General features: G+C 36.2%; 1 long non-coding RNA gene across 1 annotated transcript in view; it reads right to left on the reverse strand.

Annotated features, from left to right (window-relative positions):
- LOC143256542 (uncharacterized) overlaps positions 1-5914 on the reverse strand; it is a 41454-nt gene extending 35540 nt beyond the window's left edge. Inside the window, exon 1 of the long non-coding RNA XR_013031397.1 lies at positions 5527-5914. This is a non-coding gene — a long non-coding RNA (uncharacterized LOC143256542). The remainder of the gene's footprint in view (positions 1-5526) is intronic.
- Between the last annotated feature and the right edge of the window lie 3446 nt (positions 5915-9360).

Below are 9360 nucleotides of genomic sequence, written 5' to 3' on the forward strand. Positions count from 1 at the left end.
GTTGTAGTCTTTTTTTTTTTTTTAATGCAAGTGTAAATTTCACTTATCTGTACCCTAGCTACATGTATTATGCATGTGGTAGCACTGCTTATGTAGGAATTGCTACAACTGTTCTTGAAAATTGTATTTTAAATATCTTCTTAATATCACAACTTTACTATACAGTATCTCCTTTTAAATCTATCTTATTATAATGTATACAACAAAAACTTGGAACTCTGAAACAGCTGCACCAAACATTAGTCACAACTAGGTAATATTTTTAACTATGCATTTTTATAGTTGAGCAATAAATAAAAATTGAAATTTCCTTAAAGATGTTTCAATTTAAAGAAATTACAAAAACTAAGTTAAGTTTCTTAAAACAAGAAAAATAAACTTTAAAAAAATTGCTTGTTTCACTTTACTGAAAATTCCATGAGTGTTGCAACAGAAGAGCCAGACATTTGCATTGTTAACTGTGTTTACAAACATACTTCATTAAAATTACTCTGATGTAATACTGTTATTATAGCTAATTTTTAAAATAAATTTCAATAAAATATTTTCATCATTGATGTTAAACATTATTAAATGTTAAGTATTAATACACTGTTGGAGAACTGTCAAACAACTGGTGAAAGGGCACAGCCCCAATAGCCTTCTGCAGAAATTATAAGTTATACCTGCCCAGAAAATGGGTATTTCTACAAGTTATTGTATTGACTGAGATGCACGTTCTGAGGATGTCTAAGTATCATAGCACAGTGTTTGAAGTTCCTGTTCTTTTTACTACTTGTTTTTGTTGCATAACTCAAAAACCAAGACAATGGTGTCATCTAACTTTACTGAGATGACAGTTTCAAGTGGAATATTTTCCTTTAAGTTTTACTGATAACTGATACCAATTTTATAAAAATCACAATTTAGGGTTAAGGATGTTATCACTGCTCCCTTGAAGTTAGCTTTCTTACAGAAATATGATCCTTTTCGAAAACCAGAACAAACTGGTAAGAACTTAAGCAGGAGTTACCAGCCAATAGATAAACAGATATTTCAACTGGAATCTTATTGTATTCATAACGTGGCTATAAATACAACCATCCAGTGTCTATTGAAACACTGCATTAAGAAACAGCACAAAAAAACCGCTTTTCAAGGAATGAAGCAATTGTAGAGATGGCTAATATCTGTCCTTTAAAAACAATGTAAACAAGATAGTAGGGATGGCATTTGTATCGTTTTTACATAATCGTACAGACAAGAATTAACATGTAAAATTTACACAACAAAGATAAACTCAACTGCAGTTCAATAGTTAACATTTTACTGCACTGTACGCCCGATTGTTTTGTAGTGGTGACTAATTAGTGGTCAAAGGGCTGTTATTGGCTATCCCTACATTTACTTCCTAACCGGCCAGAATGTGCCTTGGGTATATGACCTTAATTAAACTTATTTTTTTGACATTAAGAAACCACCCACATCTGCTGGAGCTACCAAATGGATATTTAACATTTCATGCAAACGACTGCGACAGCCAATCAGGTCAGTAGAGGCGAACCTTCGCAATTTTCGAACTGACAAATGCGAGTGGGACGCTAATCATTTTGAACGCTCGACTTTTCTGAGTCATTTGCCTCAAATATCGAACGTAAGAATAATGAATTTATATCGCTTGCAGTATTAGCACTAGATTCATATCTAAGAATGTTGTTAGGATATTCTCCATATATTAATAATTCTGATGATGAAATAAAGGTACAGCCGTCGTGATTAGAACGTATTTGACATTGAATCAATGACTTGACTCTCCTCCAATATACGTACATTAACACTAACGATGTGAAAAGTATATTTGAACCCTTCCCATAATTCAAGACTTCTTCAGGATATTGTGTTCTCAAGACGGCTGATATGGGTATTAGCACTTTATTTTAATTAATGTTTCAACCTTAACTCATCGTCAGGTTACCAAACAGACTTTGCAGTTTACCGTGATCGAGCACATATCTCGGAGACGAGAGTGTAAAGGGGTACGTAATTGTAGGGGGCGTTCTAGGTGGATATTAGGTTATTAATTTGTATAGGTTTTAAGGTGTTATTTTATATTGGTTTCATTTTGGCTTTAGTTGTATAAGTATGGCTTCCTTGACCTTGCGTTTGTTTATATTTGTTTCCGTACTTTGTATGTTTATTTTCTATGGTTATATTGTGTTTGACTTGCAGTGTTCAAAAATGTGTGAAAGTGTTTTTGTGTTCTTTGAATGTAGTTGTATTTCATAAATTATGTTGGTGTTGTGTTTATCAGTGTACTTTTAAATAATATGGACGTTAATTTTGTACCTGGTTGTTGAATAAATTTGTTTACTGGAATGTTGTGTTTTGTGAAGTTTTTCAAAATGTTGGTTATTTTTTCGCTGAGTCTAAAACATATGATGTGCAGCAGTATAAGGTTTTATAGTTTGTTGTATCTTGGGATTTATTGTTTTATTTGTTTGTTGTTCGTCTCAGTGTGTGCGGATAATTTTTTCCACAGTTATTGAGAAAATTTGTTGATGAAGTGTTTATTTTGGCTGTTTATTTGGTTTATTAATACATTGAGTTTTTGTTTTGTTTCGTGTACTGAGTCCTATGGAATGTATAATCCAGTATGGGTGATTATTCGGTAGATTTCTGTTTTGAATTGTGTATCAGTTCTAGTGATTTTGAAGTTAAGAAATGATATTTGATTTTTTCTTCCTGTTCACATGTGAAGTTAATGTTGGGATGTATAGAGTTAATGTGATTGAAAAACTTAAGTGTGTGTTCTGTAGATGTGAATCCAGCAATTGTATCGTCAACATATCTGTACCAGTATAGTGGTGGATGTGAGGTTGAATTGATCGCTTCGGATTTAATCTGTGTCATAACAATGTTGGCTTGAACTGGTGATACGAGGTTGTCCATACATAGGCCATTTATTCGTACGTAGTTTTGGTCATTAAACATAAAGTTAGTTTTGGTGGTAGTGAATTCTATAAGGGTTGCTAATTGGTTACTGTGGATGTGTATCAATGGTTAGGTTCTTGGATATAAAGTTCTAAAGCTATATTGCAGGCTTCAGTGGTTCGGACTTCTGTGAAAAGGGAAATTACATTAAAACTGGCCACTAAGACTTCATGATTTAGTTGATTAAGAATATATTTAAAAGTATTTGAAAGAGGAGCGGGCTGACGTTATAAATATTTAGAAAATGTCTTGTTTTGTTTTTGAATTTCGCGCAAAGCTACTCGAGGATTATCTGTGCTAGCCGTCCCTAATTTAGCAGTGTAAGACTAGAGGGAAGGCAGCTAGTCATCACCACCCACCGCCAAATCTTGGGCTACTCTTTTACCAACGAATAGTGGGATTAACCGTCACATTATAACACCCCCACGGCTGAAAGGGCGAGCATGTTTGGCGCGGTGGGGATGCGAACCCGCGACCCTCAGATTACGAGTCGCACGCCTTAACACTCTTGGCCATGCCGGCCCTAGAAAATGTCCACGCTATTTACCGTGGTTCTAGTTAAATGATTCATAAGTCAACATTGTGGGTCTGGTCGTATTGCACAATCGGGTTTGAGGGTGCCGTATAGTTGTGATGTGCACGAGTCGGTTCTGCGTAGGTAAGAATAAAGGTTTCCTGATATTGTGTTATTGTTTTTTTCATTTGTAGTAATATTTTGTTCAGTTGGTTTTCATGTGTTTTTGTTGGATTTGTGTGCATTAGTTTAAAAAAATGAACATTTTATCAGATACAAATAAATGTAATGTATTCATTTGTGTTCAGATTGTATCTGCTTTTAGAATTTTGATATTGTTGTCTTCTTTAAGGTTGTTTAGAGAATGAATGTATTTTCGTGTGAGGTTATTTTTTTCAGTTTTCTTTTCTGTTAAATTATGTTAATAGTTTTGCGTGAAATTTTCTTAAAGAGTTGTTTTAGATACTGTTTTGAGGTGTTTCAGGGAAATAGATGTTTTCAATTCTACCTTGAAAGATAGGTTGTTGGTTGTCGGTAGAATTGTTGTCTAAGTTGTCTTCTTTCTGGTGTTTGTTTTTCGTTGTTTTGTTGATGTTTTCGGTTTCTATATAATGTATCACTAGTTTTCTTGCTAAATCTTCAGACAGGCTTTCATTTCAATGGATGGGGTATTTCTAGATGCTACTGCGAAGTTGAGTTCTTTTCTGAAGAAATTTATCCCTCCACTGCTTAAATGTCGGTCAGATCTGTTAATTATGAGATTGGTTTACGGTTCGTCGTATTGGCGTCTATTTTGTTGTTGGCACCTTCGTTTTTATAGTTTTATGTCGTGGCAAATCTTTTTCTTGTTGTTCTTACTATTGCTTTGATTGATGTTGCGTTGTGTGAGTCCATAAATGTGTTGAATGCAGCAGGCAAGTTGGTGATCTAGGTTCATTTTTTGTTTCTGTAAGTCGTTTAGTTTTTCGTATTTTGAACTCAACATATCTCTTAGCAGTGTTTTCTGTAATTTATGGATAATGTTTGTACGCTGATTAAAATTCTTGGACAGTTTTATCTTTATAAAATTAGAGATTAGTTTTTCTTTTCGGCACTGTTGGATGAAATAAATGTCATTTCTTCTATTAGTAAGTTTTTTTTGGTTTAAATTTATTAGTTTCATTAGGATCGCACAAGCGTGTAGGTTAACAATGGCGTAATGTAGGCGAGTTCAGGCATTATGGAATTGAAACTGTAAAAATGTATTCCTCGGGATATCGCTCCCCTGTGACTTGCAACACTAGAAATCGGTTTTTGACACCCGTGGTGGACAGAGCACAGATAGCCTATTGTGCTTAAGCACAAACAAACCTCAGATACATCCTCATCATTTTGGTTGTCTTTAAATGGCGCACTTGGCACTTCAAAGCGAGACTTAAACAATTTGTTCTGATTTACAACTCTAAAATCAGGGGTTCGATTCCCCTCGATGGACTCAGCAGATAGCCCAATGTAGCTTTACTATGAGAAAACACACACACACACATCTGATGTAAATGTGTAAAAATGGTGTCTTATTCGTGTTTTTCTGTTTGTTTGTTTTTTTGTTCTTTCCATGCATGTGGGTTAGGGAATTCTTTAGACCAACTGTTTTTGGGAAGTATCCTTTCATCCCACAGTAATGCTGAAGGAAAGGTTGAGGAAATTTTAGAAATAAACCGTTATCATTATATTAGCTTCCATTCAAGGTGCTGTGTGCGTTAGAATTAGTGTCTTAATTTACAGGTTTGGAAACAACTGTTACTGTATATTTTAGTTGTATAAACATGATGGCTTGTACTATGGACAGACTGTAACGCTGTCTGTAAATTGAGTTGAACATATTTACATGTCTGCGTGTGTCAGAACCCTGAACGTACTGTTGCTATTAATGGTATCAAAATCAATCCTTACAAAAGCAATATACAGCTCATAACTCACCTTATTCAATTTTATCAAATGCATCATTGACAAATTCCTTATCTTTTTGCTTATTCAATAAATGTGTTTTTAATAAAACTCACCTAGATTTCTATTTCTTCTCGTACCGTCAATATCTCAAAGACGTCCGTGAAATATATCGTCTTCCCACAAAGGAGTTAACATTCTCTTCACAACCTATATTCTTAATATTACAAATTATTTGCTCACTGAAAATGCACCGAAGCCTAACTGTAATATTTGAACATGAATCGCCTGACAATAATATTGCGATTAGTTGGCAAATATTTCCATGAATTTGAACATCAGTTCTTCTACCCCGCGTTTTAACTTTCTTTTATAACCTTCACAATACGCAACAAACAGATCAGTTTCGTAACTTGACTGACTGGTTCAAGTGACCTTCGCACCTCTTCTATTGTGTTTAGCACGCCTATTTCTAACAGGCAAACAAGTTCCTGCTGAAACTTAAATCTTCCTTGCATATGTAGTTGTAATCTTAATATTCAGCCAGTTTCACTCTTTATTTTAAAGTATTCCTACGCTTATTGTGTTGAGGGTTTAATATATAGCAGATGTGAAGTTCGTAATACAGCGAAAATGAAAATATTTATACGTAATTGATGTATCACTTTTACAGACTTAATATTTTCACTTTATCACGTTTTGAATACTTGTACTCTTTGATAACGACGTTGTCTTTCAGTACAGTGTAATTTGTTATCTCCAGTAATGTATTAGTGTCTAACGTGCTCGCGGGTTCGCGCCCGCGTCGCGCTACACATGCTCGCCCTCCCAGCCGTGGGGGCGTATAAAGTTACGGTCAATCCCACATTCGTTGGTAAAAGAGTAGCCCAAGAGTTGGCGGTGGGTGGTGATGACTAGCTGCCTTCCCTCTAGTCTTACACTGCTAAATTAGGGACGGCTAGCACAGATAGCCCTCGAGTAGCTTTGTGCGAAATTCCAAAACAAACAAACAAAGTCTAATGTGTAACACTGTCTTAGAGGAATTTCCAAAACCAAGCGAGATCCTGTTAAAAATTCGTAATCTGCGAGTAGGTAGATCGAAACCGGACCTTGAACATGCTTGACCTTACAGACATAGGGTCGTTATTAAGTTAGAACCAGTTTCACTATTCGTGGGTAAAGAGTTGGCGGCGGTGTAGTTGACTATTTTCAGTGTAGTAAGACTGTGGGCTTATAATGCTGAAACCTGGGTTTTTGATACCGTAATGGATAAATCACGGGTAGTCACTTGTGTGCTTAATGATAAACAAATCTTGTAGTTTATTATTTCAAAATTAGAAATCCACAAAATGAAATTTGATGTTTTTTGTAATTTTTTTATTAATTTTACGTACAGCTGACTAAAATTCTGTAAAGTTTAAACTGTTACTATACAAATATATATGCAAAACGAAAAAAATTTACGTAGAGTTTCGACCTTATTCGGTCATCGTCAGGTTCACAAAGAAAGAAAGAGGTAACTGACCGGAAATTGACCACATGTTTGAAAGGGGGTTGTGTAACTGAGTGTCGGAATGTAGAGGGCGAGCTTGGATGTTTGAATACATAATGTATATAATTAATCAACCAACAAAAGTAAATATATCTCACGAATCAAAATATCACGAAACCATATACCGCTGCATGCCATATATTCCTGACATCAGCAGAAAAATAACCAACATTTGGCAAAAACTAGTAACAAAATATGACATACCAGTTAATACCAAATTTATTCCAAAACCAGGTACAAAATTCCGGTTTATACTATGTAAAAACTACACTGACAAATACCACACCGACATTATTTATAAAATACAATGTGATAACTACCACGACTTTTATATTGGAGAAACAAGTAGAAAAATGGAAACCAGATTCAAAGAACACAAAAAGTCACCTTCATACGTTTTCGAACACTGCAAGTCAAATTAACACAACATAACCATAGAAAACACTCAAATACTAAATAAAGAAACAAACGCAAAATTATACAACAACTCAAGCCCAAAATAAACCAATACAAAGGAACACCTTTATACCTGTATTAAAAATAATATAATAAATAATAATAATAAAATATAAAATTATATATTCAAACATCTAAGCACGCCCTCTACATTTCGACTCTCAGTTACACAACCCCTTTTAAACGTGTTCAGCTTCCGGTCACTTACCTCTTCCCTTCTTTGTGAACCTGACGATGACCGAAGAAGGTCGAAACGTTGTTTGCTCTGCTACGTAAAATATTTTCTCATGTTTTTACATCTATATTTTTCTCTATAAGTGGGTTTTCTCGACATCACTGATTGTAACTATACAATATTTATATTAAAAATCGTAACTTATATTAAGCAAATACATATATATTTTAATAAAGATTTGTTTTCTTATAGCAAAGCCACAGTGGTTATCTGCTGAATTCATTGAGGGGAGTCGAACCGCTATTTTAGCCTTGTAAATTCGTAGACTTACTGCTGTAACAGCGGGGACCTTTTAAGAAAGAACTGAGAAGACATTTTATAGTGTGGTACAATTAAACCTTCATAGATTTTTTCTATTAATTATTTGTTTTTTGTTGTTGTTTCTAAGTCTCGCGCAAAGCTACACGAGCACTATCTACGCTAGCCGTCCTTAATTTAGCAGTGTAAGACTAAAGAGAAGGCAAACCAGTCATCACCACCCACCGCCATCTCTTGGGTTACTCTTTTGCCAACGAACAGTGGGATTGATCGTCACATTATAACGCCCCCACGGCTGAAAGGACGAGCATGATTGGTGTGATTGGGATTCGAACTCACGATCCTCGAATTACGAGTCGTATTCCTTAACCACCTGGCCATGCCGGGCCAATTTTTGAAAATCTTTAATTAAAGGATTAGATTAAGAATTTGATGTTAAAAACAATAATCTTAACATCATGTCTTATGATAAGTATACTCTTTAAAACAAGAAAAGGGATATTTTTGTTATTTTAAAGAAAATATATGTAATAACGTTACAAGCTCAGAGTATGTGATGTTACACGTGTTAAGGCACTGATTGTCAGACCAAAATGACAATAAAAGTTGTGCACTTTGAAAACAGAAGAAAACATCGGATTTTTCGCCAAAACGCATTCGTGTCCAATAACTTTGTTTGAGAGATCTGCATGTTCTGCAAGTGCAACATGTACAAAATCCCTATAAAGGTGACGGGTTCTCGGTTTCCATAGCTCAGTGTTAAGCCACCGACACACAATACAGTTACGCCAAGACTGACTGAAGCACAACGCAACAACGCCATTGGTCGCTTGGAAGCAGAAGAATCTCGATCAGATGTTGCCAGAGATGTGAATGTTCACCCAAGCCCCATCACAAGGCTATGGAATCGTCACCAACAACATGGATCAACTTGTGACCGTCCACGATCTGGCAGACCTCGTGTGACCACGCCCGCACAAGATCGCTACATCCGGTTGCGTCACCTTCGGGATAGGACCACCACTGCGACGTCTACTGCCTCAACCACACCAGGGCTGCGTAGGATTTCCGATCAGACCGTACGCAACCGTCGACGAGATTCTTAGGCCCCATGTGCAACCCATCATGGTGAACGTCAACGACGTTTTTTCAACATGAAAACGCCCGTCCTCACACAGCCCGACTCACCACTGTCTTTTTGAAACACCACAACATCATCGTTCTTCCATGGCCCTCCAGGTCACCAGATTTAAACCCCATCGAACATCTTTGGGACGAGTTGGACCGACGTCTGCGACGGCGACAACCTCAACTGCAGTCTCTATCTCAGCTTGCAGCAGCTTTGCAGGCTGAGTGGACAGCCATTCCACAGGATGTGATTCGTCATTTCATCGCTTCCATGGGCAGGAGATGCCAAGCAGTTATTGATGCTCACGGGGGGCATACTCG

Source organism: Tachypleus tridentatus, chromosome 7 (genome assembly GCF_004210375.1).
Source record: "Tachypleus tridentatus isolate NWPU-2018 chromosome 7, ASM421037v1, whole genome shotgun sequence".
Lineage (NCBI taxonomy): Eukaryota > Metazoa > Arthropoda > Merostomata > Xiphosura > Limulidae > Tachypleus > Tachypleus tridentatus.